Source organism: Henckelia pumila, chromosome 1 (assembly GCF_033568475.1).
Source record: "Henckelia pumila isolate YLH828 chromosome 1, ASM3356847v2, whole genome shotgun sequence".
In the NCBI taxonomy this organism is placed as follows: Eukaryota; Viridiplantae; Streptophyta; class Magnoliopsida; order Lamiales; family Gesneriaceae; genus Henckelia; species Henckelia pumila.
Window position 1 is genome coordinate 69,701,457 of NC_133120.1, and position 17,029 is coordinate 69,718,485.

General features: G+C 39.4%; 1 pseudogene; it reads left to right on the forward strand.

The window, feature by feature from the left end:
* Positions 1 to 13,692: 13,692 nt before the first annotated feature.
* LOC140864477 (nuclear transcription factor Y subunit C-3-like) lies at positions 13,693 to 14,230 on the forward strand (annotated as a pseudogene).
* The last annotated feature ends 2,799 nt before the right edge of the window (positions 14,231 to 17,029 follow it).

A 17,029-nucleotide genomic window follows, 5' to 3' on the forward strand; every position in this document is an offset into this window, starting at 1 on the left:
TGAGTACAGCTTATCATCCTCAGACAGATGGACAGTCAGAGCGGACTATCCAGACGTTGGAGGATATGCTGCGAGCGGTAGTGCTAGACTTTGGCACTAGTTGGCAGGATTCTTTGCCTCTTGTCGAGTTTTCTTACAACAACAGCTTCCAAGCGAGTATCGGTATGGCGCCTTTTGAGGCTTTGTATGGTAGAAAGTGCCGATCTCCGTTGTTTTGGGATGAATTGTCCGAGTCACCAGATTTGGGACCGGAGATGCTTAGAGATATGGCAGAGCAGGTTAAGATCATTCAGACCAGAATGAAGTCAGCTCAAGATAGACAGGCGAAGTATGCGAATGTCAGACGTCGACCTCTGAGTTTTGAGCAGGGAGACCGTGTATTCCTTAAGATTTCTCCGTTCAGAGGCACCGTCAGATTCGGTAAGAGAGGAAATTTATCTCCGAGATTCATCGGTCCGTACGAGATTCTCGAGAAGATAGGCGATCTTGCCTACAGACTTGCACTTCCTCCGTCTTTATCTGGTATTCACGACGTTTTTCACGTCTCTATGCTGCGAAAGTATCAACCAGATATTTCTCATATCCTTCAGCCTGACGAAGCCGAGTTAGACGAGACCCTGAGCTATTTTGAGCGACCGATTCAGATCCTTGATCGGAAAGAAAAGCAACTCAGAACCAAGTTGATTCCATTGGTGAAAGTGCAGTGGAGCCGTCACGGCGTTGAGGAAGCGACTTGGGAGACAGAGTCTGACATGAGACAGCGTTTTCCAGAGCTATTCGGATGACGTGAGTTCTTCTTTTTGTCTTTAGTTCTTTATTCTATCTTTGAGTTGTCATTCTCGTTGATTTCGAGGACGAAATCTCTTCTTAGTGGGGGAGAATTGTAACGCCCCATTTTTATCTTAAATGAGTTTATTGAGTTTATCAGAGATTACAGAGTTCTCGAGCCGGTTTGATTTTGATCAGGGTCCTTTTTGCAAATTTTGGAAATTTCAGGGACTAAGACGCAAATAGTTGATTTTATATATTATCTACACTTGATATTTATTTCACAAGTCACCTCCTTCCTCCTCCCAACCGTGAGCCCCCATTGAAGCCGATTCTTTGAGCTTTCAAGCTTTCAAAATCCAGTCCGAGCTCGATCCGTCCGTTAGAAATTAATTCTGAAGGCAGATTATCGATCACTGCAGTGAGAGCTCTGTTATATTGTAAGTATTTCTCCGATCGGATATGTTTTGTTTTTCGGAGGTTGTTAGAATCGATTTAGATTCTAGTATGTTGTTCTAGGCAGAGTTCTGATCGTTTATTACCTGTCGGTTTTGAATTAGAGCGACGTCCGGATTTGTTATGATTTTTGGAAGCCATTTTCGAAAATCATGGTTTTGAGATTTGTTGGGTTTGTCTTGTTGTTGTTGTATTAGCATTGAATTGAGTTGTTATCAGTATTGAACTGCTGTCTGCGTTGCCAGTTTGTTCAGTTTATAGCCGTTATGCCATCGGTTTGAGTTTTGGGTTTTCGAATCATTTTTGGTATTGAGTGAAGCCTTGGCTTGTGAATGATCGTGATTGTTGATCAAATCTTGTATTCGTACAGATTCGTTGGAGTGTGTCGAGCCCTGTGTTAGCAGCATTGTTCGTCGAGAGTTGGACGAAGAACGGTAAAGAGATTTCCTTGAACCGTTGTTTGTTGTTTAGGTTGTCTAGTTGTTGATACAATCTTTTGTTGTAGCTTGTCCGGAGTTGGATCTACGACATTGAAAGGTAAAAGCAGTCATCGTAGCGGGATAGCATACTCGGGACTGTTGGTTCTCGAGTTTCCCTTTTTAAATCACATATTGCATTGATACTGGTTCTAGCACGTGGAACTTGTAATTGTTGATTGATTGAGTTTTTGTTATGTGGCTTATGTTTATGTTTCTGTTATGCATTCATCTTGAGCCTACTTTGATTTCAGCGGGCAGAACCGCCCTTTTTGTTAGACGTTTGGGAACTATGATTGAGTGGCCTAGGTTGTAGTATTTCGCCTAGTGCTAGCATACTCATTATGGTTGCTCAAAGTCTAGAGGAGTGGGATACGTGGCACCACCTCGATTGGGAGAGTCGGTGAGTCGTTACGTGATCTCATCCTCGGGATCCCAAAAGCAGAGCAATACTCCCGTGTTTATCAGAATCGATATCCTGGTTTTAAAGACATGCATATCATTAACTTCGACTTGAATATGTGGTTTGATAGCATGTTGTATATTCATTACTTGATATGTTGCTTTTACTGGGATTATCATTCTCACCGGTTATCCGGCTGTTGCTTTGTTTTGTATGTGTACTTGGCAACAGGTGGGGCAGGAACAAGTCAGAAGAGGCATGGTTAGCTTCGAGGGCAAGTAGTAGAAGTGAGACTCGGTTTAGAAGTCGAATTAGCATGTTTATCTAGTTTAAGATTGAAGCATGTTAGAACTCGAACTTGATATGTTTTGTTATTCGAATTAGTTTGTATTCGGATTGTAATCTGAAATCGAAATATGTTGTTGTTGTATCGATTTAGACTTCTGGTTGTTTTTAGGCCTTATGAAAGCATGACTTGTTATGGCATGTTTCCCTACACCCTGTTATTGCATTTGTATTTGAAGGCATGTCGGACCAAGCGCGGAATTCTTTTTTTTTTCTTTTTCTGCAGCCTGAGCATTTTCTGCCCAGGCCTTCCGCGCGCGGGCGAGGAGTTCCTCGCGCGCGCGCGAGGCCTCCGTTGGGCCTCTGATTCGTTTGCCCGCGCGCGCGCGAGCTTGGTACCTCGCGCGGGCACGAGCCTTTAAAAAAAAAAAAAAAACTTTTGAATTGTTTTAGTCTTGTATTCTTGTTCGCTTACTTGTTGTTTAATCCGAGATTAGTGGTTTAGAATCGAGGTCTCACATCCTCGGTATTGTTTACTGGTATGACGTCCTCCACACTTGGTACAATACACATCAGATTTCTGTCCAACTCTTGACTGTTTGGATCCACTTGAACTAGAAGAGCTACCACCAGGGCGTTTAAACTGTTTGCTTTTGCCCTTAAAGAAATTCTTCTTGCCACTGCTACTACCTCCTGCATCAAATCGAGGTGGTGGTGGAATCTGTGGCTGCTCTTGTGGTTGTTTCATTAGCTGTGGCACAAACTGTGCTCCTCGTTGCCTCAATGTCTCTGTTTTATCTCCCTTTGCATGATTCAAAGCATCGGCAAAGTTATTTGGTCTTCCTGAATTTACAAGAGTGAACACATCTGGATTCAAGCCATTTATAAATTGATCGGCTTGAGCTTCATCATTCACAGCAATATGTGGAGCAAACTTCAACAGTCTAGTGAATTTTGCAACATATTCTTCAATATTCATTGGTCCCTGTTGCAAACTCGCAAACTCCGCTCCCTTGTCCTTACGATAAGAAACAGGAAAAAATCGCTGATAGAAAGTAGTTTTAAATACAGACCATGTGATAACTGTACCTTGATGTTCATATGCCCTCTTCGTCGCTATCCACCAACTCTTTGCAAGTCCATGTAGTTGATGAATCACCAATCTCACACGACGATCATCTGTATAGTCGAGGGACTCGAATAACTGCTCAATATCCTCTAGCCAATTTTCACAATCCATAGCATTCTCAGTTCCTTGCAACTTCGGTGGTTTGAATGACTGGAATCGTTTCAGAAGTTTCTCCATCTGATTAGCATCACCAAACACATCAGTAAAAGTACTACTCTGTCCAAGTTCAGGTGTTGTTGCTGGTATTTGTGCAGCATTAATCTGTTCAGGCTGATTTACTGCCAATGTCTGTCTAACTCTCGGTACTGGTCGAGGAGGCATATCTGATAATCAAACAGATTAGTTTACAGTTCAGTATCATATCATAACACATTTATGTTTCAGGCCCTCCTCTGATTAGCACTTTCATGCATCTTCAAGAGATCGAGTTCTGATTCATACTGATTCAATACATGCTGTTACTCAACTTCAGAAAATCAGATAGCATGTAATTTGAAAGACTGTACTACATACTCTTCTCATTTATTCACAAAATCATGTGATCATAAACATCGGAAGGTAATAAATCATATACATACAAGTATGAAATCATTAAATAAAGCACTCAATCAAACTCGATCTACCCCTCTCATCTATTCTCAGTCCGAGAAACTTAACGCTTTGATACCACCTGTTGTGAAGCCTCGAGTTGCTAATCTCATTCTTAGGGCAATTAGTAATTAAACATCATTAATAAACAAAGGAAGGAGTAAGATTAAACAAATTTTTTTTTCAAAGGGGGGTGCACGGGGTCGGTCAAAAAGAGCAGACCGTTTGCCCCCTTAACCCAACTCTCGGGTTGGGAACAAAATAGGCAGCGCTCGGTCCGCTAAAAAGAGCATACCGAGCACAACACTGGGCAGCCTTTTACTCTGGATTTTGATAGAAAAAATTGATCTTACCAACCCCTCCAATTCAACATAATGATGTCCCAAAACATGTAGATATATATAGAACAAGATCTAAACATGTTTATAACAAGCTAATGCATCAAAGTAGAGGTTTGAATCCAACCAAAAGCATGAAATTTTACAAAGTATTCATCAATTCTTCAAGAACAACGACTAGAGTGTTTTCTAACATGCTTTCTAGACTTAATATACATTGTTGCAACTACAACAACCCGAGTCCACTACTCTAGAATCTCTCATGAGCTACCCTCGTCGACTTTGGCCAGCTCCTGCCCCATCTGTTTCCATGCACACATAGAAAACAAAGCAACAACCGGATAAACTCCGGTGAGAAAACATTCCAAGTATAATCGACATATATAAAGCGTTAAATAAATCACATCGACTCTATTCATATCAACTCAAAAATAGAGTAAATAACACATATATCGATTAAGAATTGATTCATCATTCGTCGTTGCCATCAAGATTCATAACCGATCTTGACATGGATATCCATCTATCGTAGTCATTCTGGACTAGAAAATAAGATCGTCTCAGATCTTGACATAGAATCAATTCAATATCATATCATATCATCATCATATCGACTCAAACTCAAAGATCCATTACCTGAGATGGATCGACAACATCAAAATCAACTCAAAACAATAACAAGTATGTGGTTTTGGCGGGACAACTCAAGAAGCTTCATTCTCGAGTTTCAAAATCCCTGACTCGCGATGTCGTCATTATACCTTCGTATATCTCGGTTCTGAATACTTCAAATCTGAAACACAATATCAAAACATACATATTAAACTGTGTTCAAGTCTATCATTTCAGAATTGATTCAAAATCATCAATAATATTCAATCAAATCCACTTCAACCTCGTCTTCTTCTTCCTTGGTTAAAAGTTGAGGTTCTTGAGTCAATAGTCTCCGATTAAACTCTGAACTGAAAATAAAATTTCTACAACGTCAATAACATATCAAGTAACATCTCAGCTTAATCATCGGCTATCGAAACGATCGCAAAACACAAATCGACGGCGTAGCGATTGAAAATCGGTAACCAACGAAATATCGAAACCATTTCCGACTTAGAATACAATTCATACGTATATCATATCAGCGATAACAACTAATAGCAAGATAACAACAACTATAACCATCGAACATAAGCTGAAAATCAGGATTAAGTACAAGCAACATGAATTTTTCGAGCCGGTTTCGATATTGGAATGTAGAAATGTCGAAGAACATATACATAACATCAATATCTGATATCTACCAACTTTCGAGCTTCAAAAATGCCGAAATAAATCAAGACTTACATCAAATCAAAGCCTTTGTTGCAAGGATTCCAGAACACTTTTCGGAATCAAAATCGGACGATCGAATCAAAAGTTACGATGATTTGAAACTCGGAAAATCAAAAGAAAAGAGAGGGTCTCGACTTCTGTTCTGAAAATTCTGAACAAGAATGGAACATACACGTACACATGCTGAGTATTACATTTAAAATCAGATAACTTCAGCCAATATTTCCATTTAGTCCCTCAATCCTTCAAAAATTTCAATTCAGTCCTCGGCCCCTATTTTAATTCAATTTCGATCCTAAAGAATTTAAAAATATTAGAATTTAAATCAAAACTCTAAATATTCCCAAATTAAATATACTCGGATTAAAATTAAATTACCTCGAATTACATTAAATAATCCTGGGCCTTACAAGAATCAACTAGGAGGTCATCTGAATTTGAATCAACCTCCGATGCAACAGAATTTAGTAATTGCTCTTATGAGAATCCGCAGACTCGGACTGCACCTAGAGATGTTATGACATGTAACCATTCAAATTTGGTTTTTCTTCCTGTTGAATATTAGATATTGGTATTTTTCCTACCTTTTTACTTGAGGAATCTAATTTGATGCATTCCCTTTTGTTGAGCTTGTGGGTTACTTTAGTAGAAACTCTTGATTTGGATGGGAATAAGATTGAACTAGGCAGTTGGTACTTAGTTTATCGGATTTTGAGTTTATTATCCGTTTAGCTGTTTAACCAAGTACAGGACAACCGAGGAATGTTTTTTAGGAATTTGTCAGATTCAGACCTGAATCGTTAGACAATTGGAAATCCTCCGTTAAGAATTCTTGATTCGTAGATTCTATTGTTGTTTGTTCTGTAGAATGACCGTTTATTACAGAAATGTGCGGAAGAATTCTTGATGTTTGGAGATGATGTCCTGAATTTTAACCCGATCTGGTTGATACACCAGTGGTTATAAAATTTGCAGACGATGATATAACATGATGAACTTCCAGTTTTGATTCTGATTCATTAGATTGACTTCAACTTGAATGGAAAGCAGAATATCATCTTCCTAAGATCGGACCCAGAACGAGGTATGGTCGCTTGAACTTGTTTTGCCGTTGATTTGGTAGACTCTCCTGCAGTGCTTATGAATTTTAGGAGCCGGATCTTTCAGAGATATTGGGATGAATTTGTGACTATTCTTATCGATGATATTCTTATCCGTTCGAAGAGTCGTACTAATCTTTCAGATTCTTGAGAGTTGTTTGCAGATTTTCATTTCGAGCAGTGTTATGCTTTCTCTATTGGCGTCTAAATTCTGATTGGATCGAGTTGTCCTTCCTCGATCATATTATCTGGAGGTGGAAATACTGTTGATCACCTCAAGACCAAAGCCGATATGAATTGATCTATATCAACGTCCTTACCTGGAAATTGAAGATTATTGGTTTAGAAAGTTCCATCGCAGACTCTTCAAGGGATTCTTATCGGTTGTGAAGCCAATTACTCAGCAGAATATGTTCTTCTGTCTGGACTTAATCTTATGAGACTATTTCTTATTGATTGAAGAAGAGGTTGATCAGCGCTTCATTATTCTTTTATTTCTTCTGTATTGATGACCTTACAATGATTTTCACTTCTTCTTATTGCGATTGGAGTTATATTCTTGTTCAGAAGAGTCATTTATAGCATGAGCGTCGAGGCAGCTGAAGACGCTCGAGACTCAATGTCTGATTATGGAGTTTGAGCTAGTAGCGATCTTATTGATTAAAATATCTGGTATCTAATTTCTTATGAGGAGATTTCCGTAATCTTCTTGATCTTGGAATCTGTAGTACTGGTTTTGCCGTACAGACTGAGTATGAGAAAGAGAAGATGATTAGAGGTACTAGGAATTTACGATTGGAAATCCATTCTAACCGGAGAGATTGTTTGCATTAGCAGATGCTCGAAGCCGTAATATCTGTTTTTATTTTATCTACTATCGGCTTTCTCCTTGATTGATGAATTCAGCACTTCCGGTTTAGAATGCGAAGCAGATAGGAGTTCTATCAGCATTTTTTCTTTCGAGCCGAATCAGAATTGATTGAGAAGATCAAGATCGTTTAGAGATTTAATTCAACTTTTCAGAGTTCGATGAAGGAAAGTCAGAACTGAACCAACCTGAGATTTCAGGTCGGTGTTGATGCTCTATTTTAGATTATGTGCCAATCTCAATATATGTTGTCTCTATTTTAGATTGAGCATATTGTTGTGCCAGATGTCTCTGATTTAGAGACAACATATCTTGAGATTGGCACATAGTAGTGTTTTCAGTATTCTTTCAGATGATCAAAAGATTTACAATGATCAGAGTCAATTCTGTTAGAAGCAGTTAAAGAACGATGTTGAGGTACGAATTCCGATATTGTGAATTGTCCACAACTGAAAGCAGAGAAACTACGACCAAATGGTATGTAGTACAATTTATTCTGGTTCAGAATGAGTTGGAGATCGTGTTTCGATGGATTCGTCATGAAACTACTGAGCAGTCTGAGTTTGAGGTACTTTCTTTTATGATTGACCGATTGATGAATCTGCTTTGTATTCCCTACGGAATGATTCTCATACATGATCAGATGTTAGATTTTTTGTAAGAACTTTTGTCAGATGGTCTGATTGCCAGGTCGTTTCAGACAAAGATATTTGGTATACCCTTTTCTTTGGTATATTCTTCGAAAAGGCTTTTTTTATTCGATTGCAGCTGAGTACAATTGTTATCCTCAGAACGACGGACAGTCAGAACAGACGTTTTGTATTAGAGGCTTTGCTGAGCTGTAGTGCTAGGCCGACCCAATATCTGTATAGCCTGATTTGTGCTAGGTGAGGTGAATGGTCCATGCCATCACTTAAGCTCAAATTATTACCAGACTTGGTAATTCATGGTACCTATCCTGAAGGTCTATAGTTTGTATTAGAGAAAGTTATGAAACTTCTTGACTCCGGGAGGAGAAGATTTGGTGTATGGTGCTTGATCCTTGCACTAGCTGACGAGTGCCGCTTACTCCTATGAAATTCTTGAACAACAACAGTTATTAGATGATTATCTGGATGGAATCTTTTATGAGTTGTGCGAGAAGAAATGGAAACCTCTGTTGTTTTGGGATGATTATTCTTCTGAGTCACCTGTTTTGGGACCAGATTTGTTCCGAGGTTTAGGAGCAGTTGATGATTGTGTGTTGAGAATGTAGAGGAATTGGACTAAGCGGTCGAAGTATACGAAGGTTAGATACAAACTTTCGTTTTTGATCGGAAATATAGAATATTTCTGAAGATTTCGACTTTCAGAAAGATTTGTCAAATATGAGAAGAGAGAGAAATCGTCTCGGAGATTGTTTAAATCTCACTAGAGTCTAGAGCTGATAGGCGATCTTGCCTACAGATTTGTTTTGTTCCGTCTCTTTCTGGTTTTCACAAGGTGATTTTCGTCTTTCATTGCGGATTATCGCCAGATCCGTGTTGCTGAATTACCCAACCAGAAGTTCTTATGTTCTTTATTTGTTGAGATCGGAATTTGACGAGTTACCAAATTGCCTGAGACGACTGATTCAGAGTATGACCGAACAGAGAAGCAGCTCCGAAACAAACAGAGTCAGTTTGTGCTAGTATAGTTGAGCCGTTATGGTTTTGAAGAAGATATTTGGGAAATAAAGTCCGATTAAAGACATCGGTTTCTGGAATTATTCTGAGAGATGAATTCTTTTCCAGCTTTGGATATTATCCCTTTTCTTTTGAGATTGAATCGTAATTGATTTCGAGGACGAAATCAGTTCTTAGAAGGGGAGAATTGTAATGCCTCGAAATCATCTTATTTGAGTTTATTTGAGATAATTAGAGATTATAGAAGTCAAGAGCCGACTTGATTTTGATTAGGGTTTATTTTGCAAATTTCAGATTTTCCAAGGACTAAAATGCAAAATTGGACTTTATTAGATATTTAATCAAGAGTTGACTTCTCTTTTCACTCCATCTCCTCCCCCATCTCGCCATTCCTCCATTTAAGAACCAACGTGAGCTTCCAAGCTTTCAGATTTCTTCCCGAGCTCGATCCGTCCGTTAGAATTTATTTCTGAAGGCAGATTAGCGATCACAGCAGCGAGAGCTTTGTTCTATCGTAAGTTTTTCTTCGATCAGTTAGACTTATATTTTAGGATGTTTTTAGAATCGATTGAGTTTCGGTTATGTCTTTCTTGAGATAGTTCATATCGATTATTCTCAGTCGGTTTTGAATTAGAGCGTCGTTCGGAATTGCTATGATTTTTGGAAGCGTAATTCAAAAATGGAGATTTTGTGATTTGTTGGATTCGGATTGTTATTGTTGTTTTAGAATTGATTTGAGTTGTTTGCAATGCTGTAATTCTGTCTATGTTTTCGGTTTGATCAGTTTATAGCCGTTATTCCGCCGATTAGAGATTTGGGATTTTTTAACCGTTGAGTTGTAGAACTTTGGCAATTGGGTTGTTCATCGTTGTTGATCATCTTTTGTCTCTGTACAGATTCGTTTGAAGTTTTTTGAGCCCAGAGTTAGCAGCAGTCGATCGTCAAAGAGTTGGACGAAAAGCGGTAAAGAGTTTACCTTGAGCGATGTTGATGTTTAGGTTGCATAGATTTTTATATAATCTCTTTTTTAGCTTATCCATAGTTGGAGCTATTTCATCGAAAGGTACAAGCAGTCATCGTTTTAGCGGGATAGCATACTCGAGACAATTGGTTCTTTAGTTTCCCTTAAAATCACATACTTGCATCAATACTTGTTCTAGAATGTGGAACATGTATTTTGTTGTTTTAGATTTGTTATATTGCTTAATGCTTCATGTCTTCTTATGCATTCATCTTGAGCCAAACATTTGATTTCAGTGGGCAGAATGGCCCTTTTTGTTTAGATGTCTGGGGGCTATACTGCGAGTGGCCTGGGTTGTAGAAGTTCACCTAGTGTTAGCATACTCCTTATAGTCGCACCAAAGTCTAGGGGTATGAGATACGTGGCACCACCTCAATTGGGAGAGTCGGTGAGATGTTATGTGATCTCATCTTCGGGATCCCAAAAGCAGAGCAGCAATTCCTTGATTATCAGTTTTGATATCCCTGTTTTTAAAGACCTGCATTTCATTCGTATTAGCTTTGAATAAGTTGTCTGTATTCCATGTTTTGAGTTAATACTTGTTATTGCATGTTATGTTGCTTTTACTGGGAATATCTTTCTCATCGGAGTTATCCGACTGTTGCTTTGTTTTGTATGTGTACTTGGCAACAGGTGGGGCATGATCAAGTCAGAGGAGGCTTGGTTAGCGTCGAGATCAAGGGATAGAAGTGAGACTCAGTTTAGAAGTCGAATCAACATGTCAATCTAGTTTATGTTTTGAAGCATGTTAGAACTCGAACTTGGTTGATGTTGTAGTTCTTTATTCGAATATTGTGGATTGATTGCTGTCTTTGCATGTAATAAGTATGTGAGATCTTGGTTCTAAACAACTAATCTCGGTATTAACAACAATTAAGGCAAGCTACAATTCAAGATTCAAAGCAATAATTTTTTTTTAAAATTGAACAGTGCTCTGCATAATCGGTAAGATCTTACCGATCGAGCGAGCCTAGAACCAAAAAGGTTCTGCCCGAGAATTCCAGCTCTCGCTCGATCTGAAATATTTTGCGAATCGAGCGAGACACAAAATATCAAAACAGAGAACAACATCAAAAGCTCTCGCTCGATCCGCAACTTTCTGCCGATCGATCGAGGACAGATACAGGGCAAAAACAGCAGAAATTTATGCTAGAACTCAAGTCCAAATCATCAACTAATAATCATGCATTACAATCACAAAATCTCCAACTAATACATGAAGTTCTAGAGTTGATCAAATGCCCAAAAGGCTAGAACATGCAACGGTCTTGACTATTATAATACGAATACAAACATAAGAAGTTCGAATTCTAACATGCTACAATCTAAACTAGATGAACATGCTGACACGACTTCTATACCGAGTCTCACTTCTACAACTTTCCCTCGGAGCTAACCATGCCTCTTCTGACTTGATCCTGCCCCATCTGTTGCCAAGTACACATACAAAACAAAGCAACAGTCGGATAACCGGTGAGAATGATAATCCCAGTAAAAGCAACATATCAAATATTGAATAAACAACATGCTATCAAGACAACATATTCAAGTCAAGGTTAATGATATGCATGTCTTTAAAAACCAGGATATCGATTCTGATAAACAAGGGATTGCTGCTGTGCTTTTGGGATCCCGAGGATAAGATCACGTAGCAACTCACCGACTCTCCCAATCGAGGTGGCGCCACGTATCCCACTCCTCTAGACTTTGAGCAACTATAATGAGTATGCTAGCACCAGGCAAAACGACTATGTCCCAGGCCACTCAATCATAGTTCCCAAACGTCTAAACAAAAAGGGCGGTGCTGCCCGCTGAAAACAAGATTGGCTCAAGATGAATGCATAACATACACATAACACATAAGCCATTTAACAAAAGCCAATACAAACAAACAAGACACAAGTTCCTCATGCTAGAACAAGTGTAGATGCAAGTATGTGATTTAAAAAGGGAAACTCAAGAACCAAGCTGTTTCGAGTATGCTATCCCACTACGATGACTGCTTTTACCTCTCAAGGCAGTAGTTCCAACTTCTGGAAAGCTACAACAAAAGATTGTATCAACGACTATACAACCTAAACAACAATCAACGATTCATGGAAATCTCTTTACCGTTCTTCGTCCAACTCTCGACGATCAAATGCTGCTAACACAGGGCTCGACAACTCCAACGAATCTGTACGAATACAAGAGATGATTGATCAATAGCCACGATCAACTTACAAGCCAAGTTCATAACTTAAAACGGTTCGAAACTCCAAAACTCAAACCAACGACATAACGGCTATAACTGAACAAACCGACAACGCAGACAACAGTTCAATACCGATATCAACTCAATTCAATGCTAATACAACAACAACAAGACAAACCCATCAAATCTCAAAATCATGATTTTCGAAAATAGCTTCCAAAAATCGTAACAATTCCGAACGTCGCTCTAATTCAAAACCGACAGATAATAAACGATCAGAACTCCGCTAAGAACAACATAGTAGAATCTAAATCGATTCTAACAACCTCCAAAAAATAAAACATATCCGATCGGAGAAATACTACGGTATAACGGAGCTCTCACTACAGTGATCACTAATCTGCCTTCAGAAATAAATTCCAACGGACGGATCGAGCTCGAAATGAAATCACAAAGCTCAAAAGCTCAAAAGGGGCGCTTCAATGGAGTCTCTCGGTTGGGAGGAAGATGAAGAATGAATGACCAAGTCAATACAAGTGTAGATAATATATAAAATCCCATATTTGCGTTTTAGTCCCTGAAATTTCCAAAATTTGCAAAAAGGACCCTGATCAAAATCAAACCGGCTCGAGAACTCTGTAATCTCTGATTAACTCAAATAAACTCATTTAAGATAAAAACAGGGCGTTACAAAGTACCTTGTTATGTTTTGAATGAGTATTGGTTTGAGATTTGGCAAGTTTCTGCTGGTACTTTTGTTTCAGAGTTGTCATCGCTCGATCGGTAGAGTTTAACCGATCGAGAGATGGACTTTGGGCCAAGTTTCTATTTTTGCAAAAGTTGCCTGCTCGATCGGTTGAATCTTACCGATCGAGCGGCGTTGGTTATTCACGGGCAGTAAGTTTGGGAATTTATGCTCGCTCGATCGGTCGAGTTCTATCGATCGAGCGAGGCACTATTCTCTTAAAATTTTTTTTTTATTGCTTTTAATATTGGATCTTGTATGCTTAATTATTGTTTTATCCGAGATTAGATGTTTAGAACCGAGGTCTCACAATCACCTTGCTTAACAATTTGAAAACCTTGGTCACATAACTTATTTTAAAAACCAAAGCCTGCCCTTGGCCAGAATCAAGAAGATAATGAAAGCAGATGAAGATGTTAGAATGATATCAGCTAAAGCACCTGTTGTCTTTTCTCGTGCCTGTGAGCTGTTCATCCTAGAGTTGAATTTACGTGCATAGAACCACACTGAAGAGAACAAAAGGAGAACCCTACAGATAAATGACATTGTAGCAGCAATTACAAGGACTGACATATTTGATTTCTTGATTGATATTGTACTCGGGAGGATTTGAAAGATGAGGTTCTTGCATCAATGTCCGTAGGACCCATTTCTATTGGAGCTCCATCTGAAGGGCTTCCTTACTATTATATGCCACCGCGGCTGCCAAACCCCACAAGTTGGTGCTCAGGGGATAACTGTGGGGCAGCCTGTAGATCCATCCCTTTTTGTTCAACATCCTCATCCTTATATGGCGCAACATATGTGGCCGCAGGAGCAAGCCCTGCCACCTGCAGACTCCTAAGAGTATTTTGCCACCAAATTTTACCAATTTAAGTGTTGGTAACTTAGTTTTGTTAGTTGATATGCTTATTTATATCATTGGTATTTATTAAAATACTTAGACCTTAAAGTTTTGAAACATTTTATATTTGAGATGGAGGGACGGGCTCCTTTTCAAACATCCACTTAGCATAAACCACACCCACCAATGGTAAGGGAAAGATAAAACTTTGGAAAGGTACTTGTTCATCCATTTGTTATGTAAACTGTAATTGTTTGAGGAATTTGGTAATACCTTGTCTTATGTTGGATTGCGGGACGTCTGCTAATGAAGTTACAAGGCCACTAAATGATTGTTCTAGTAACATTTATATTAGTTACATTGTAAATTAAGGACCTATGTGAAATGGTTTTTAGCATAGGCTTAATTATAAGAAGTCTCATTTGCTCTAGATCGGGGTGTATCAACATTAACTGTCTGGATAGCAGGCCTTTATTATGACTCGGGGTGTATCAATATTAACTGGTCTTGTTTGCTCTTGCTTGGGGTTTATCAATATTAGCTTGGTCTCGTTTGCTCTGGCTCGGGGTGTATCAATATTAGCTGGTCTGGAAAGGAGGCCTTTATTATGTGAAACCAACTTGTGACTAGTGACTAACATCCTTGGACCCTATACCGTGCTTATTATACAAGTGTTCTTCTGTACTGAAAAATCACCCAGGATAAACCTTTCTCACTATTCTAACCTTGTGGGCACATGGCATCCAACATTTCTGCTATAATTGGTCTCATACATGCTCTGTTACATTAACTAGATCATAATATATGCGGTAATATCTAGTTGGCAAGATTGAAAGATGCAACTCCAAGTCCCTCTGCTTTATTATTTTTTGATTTACGTGTTATGATTCTTAAAAATAACTGCCATTTGCAGATGTTATTGCAGAGATCGTGGAGGAGTTATCCAAGCTTGTGGTGAGGCAGATGCAAAGGCCTCAAGTTTGAAGAAATCATATGGAGTATAGATATGTAGTAACCCATCTCCAAAATAAGTAATCAAGCTTCTAATTATATTTAAATGGCTAAAACTTGATTAGGGATCTTAAAAATGGCCGGGAAGGTTCCGAGGGTTCGGAGAGATCGGAGGCTCCGAACGAGGTTCGAAGGGTCCGAACTAAGATCGGATCCAATGCCTAGGATCGGAAGCTCTGTTGAGTTCGGAGGCTCGGATCGTGTACAAGTCTAGCTGTCCGAAATATTACATCATGCATGACCTCACTTAAGGGACTTCGGACGCTCCAAAGGTGGATCGGAGGCTCCGAACTAGTGTCGACAGGCGTCCTCTAGAAGCTAGACACGTGTATGGCTGAGGGAGTTCGGATGCATTGATCGGAGGCTTCGATCAGGATTGGATGCTCCAAACTCGGGATCGGACGCACTGATCCCTGTATATAAATAGAGGGCCGTGGGCTTAGTTTTATTTGTAACTTCCAAAATCCTCTCTCTCGTTCTTAGCTCCTTTTAGGCGATTTTAAGGGTTTCTAGGCATCATATTGGAAAGTTGGGAGTGACGTTCTATCCGAAAATCAAGTTGGATATACATGTATTATGTTTGCATGTTGTGTGTGACATTATTATGTGCATTATATTATGCGGCATGCATTCACACGTTGAGCTTATTGCCTTGATTTTCATAACCTGTATTAGGGGTGGCTAAGCCCCGTATTTTAGTGGATGAATTTCCATGGATTTGAAACTGGTATATCCACAGTTGTATGTTATGGGAGCCACCTCCTGATGCGACGGCCCAGCATGCTACATAACATGGCGCCTTGACAGAGCAGTCTTTTGGATAGGTTTTCAAGTACCCATCATATTGCATGTACATGCATGATATATGTATATTCATACTTCTGTACTGAGCGTTTATACTCACGTCCAACTGTTTTGTGTTGGAAAACCTATTCGATGGGGCAAGACTTAGGTTGGACGGACCCGGTGGCAGCGGTCGTTGAGCTGCAGTGGTTTTGTGGAGATCCTATTTATGTTCAGGTTGTTAGGTTGGACTTTCAGTACCTTCCGTTCGATGGGGTTGTATAATATTTTATTTAGCCTGGTTGTTCTGTCGGTGTATGTTGTATTTTATAGTTCAAGTTTCCGCTGGATTTATTTAATGTCGTTTTAAGATTTAATTGAATGCTTAATCTCTAATTAGTTAGTGATTTCGGTTTGGGTCACTACATTTATTGGTATCAGAGCATGCATTAATTTTGGGATTTAGTAAAACCATTTTGGGATAACCTTTGTTACCGTTGACCAGATGGCTTATTTCGCTGAAAGCCACGGTAGCCGTGGCGGGCGTTGGGGTGACCGAGATGATCGCAAGAATCTTCGGGACCACCACCATCATCGTCGAGATGATCACATACATTTTAGTATGTATCGTTTTATGAAGATGGGTCCTAAAGCTTTGGTTGGAAGGGAATCACCGGAGGATGCGGAGAATTGGCTGGAACGCATGGAGGTTTGCTTCCACGAGTTTGATGCACTGAGGAGCAAAGGATGGAGACTCTTGAATTTCTTGTTAATGGGCATGCGCGAAAGTGGTGGAAGTCCACATCTGCATCTTTCGTTGCTGCGCGAGGCACCGCTACTTGGGCAGATTTCCGCACAGCTTTTCAGAAGCTGTATTTTCCTCCCGCTCTCCGTAAGGCGAAATCCAGTGAGTTGCTGAGTTTGCGTTAGGGCACGATGACTATTGATGAATATCAGCAGAAGTTATTCGAGCTATTATCTAATTGCCCAGAGATTTCTTCCAGTACCTAAATGAAGTATATTTTGT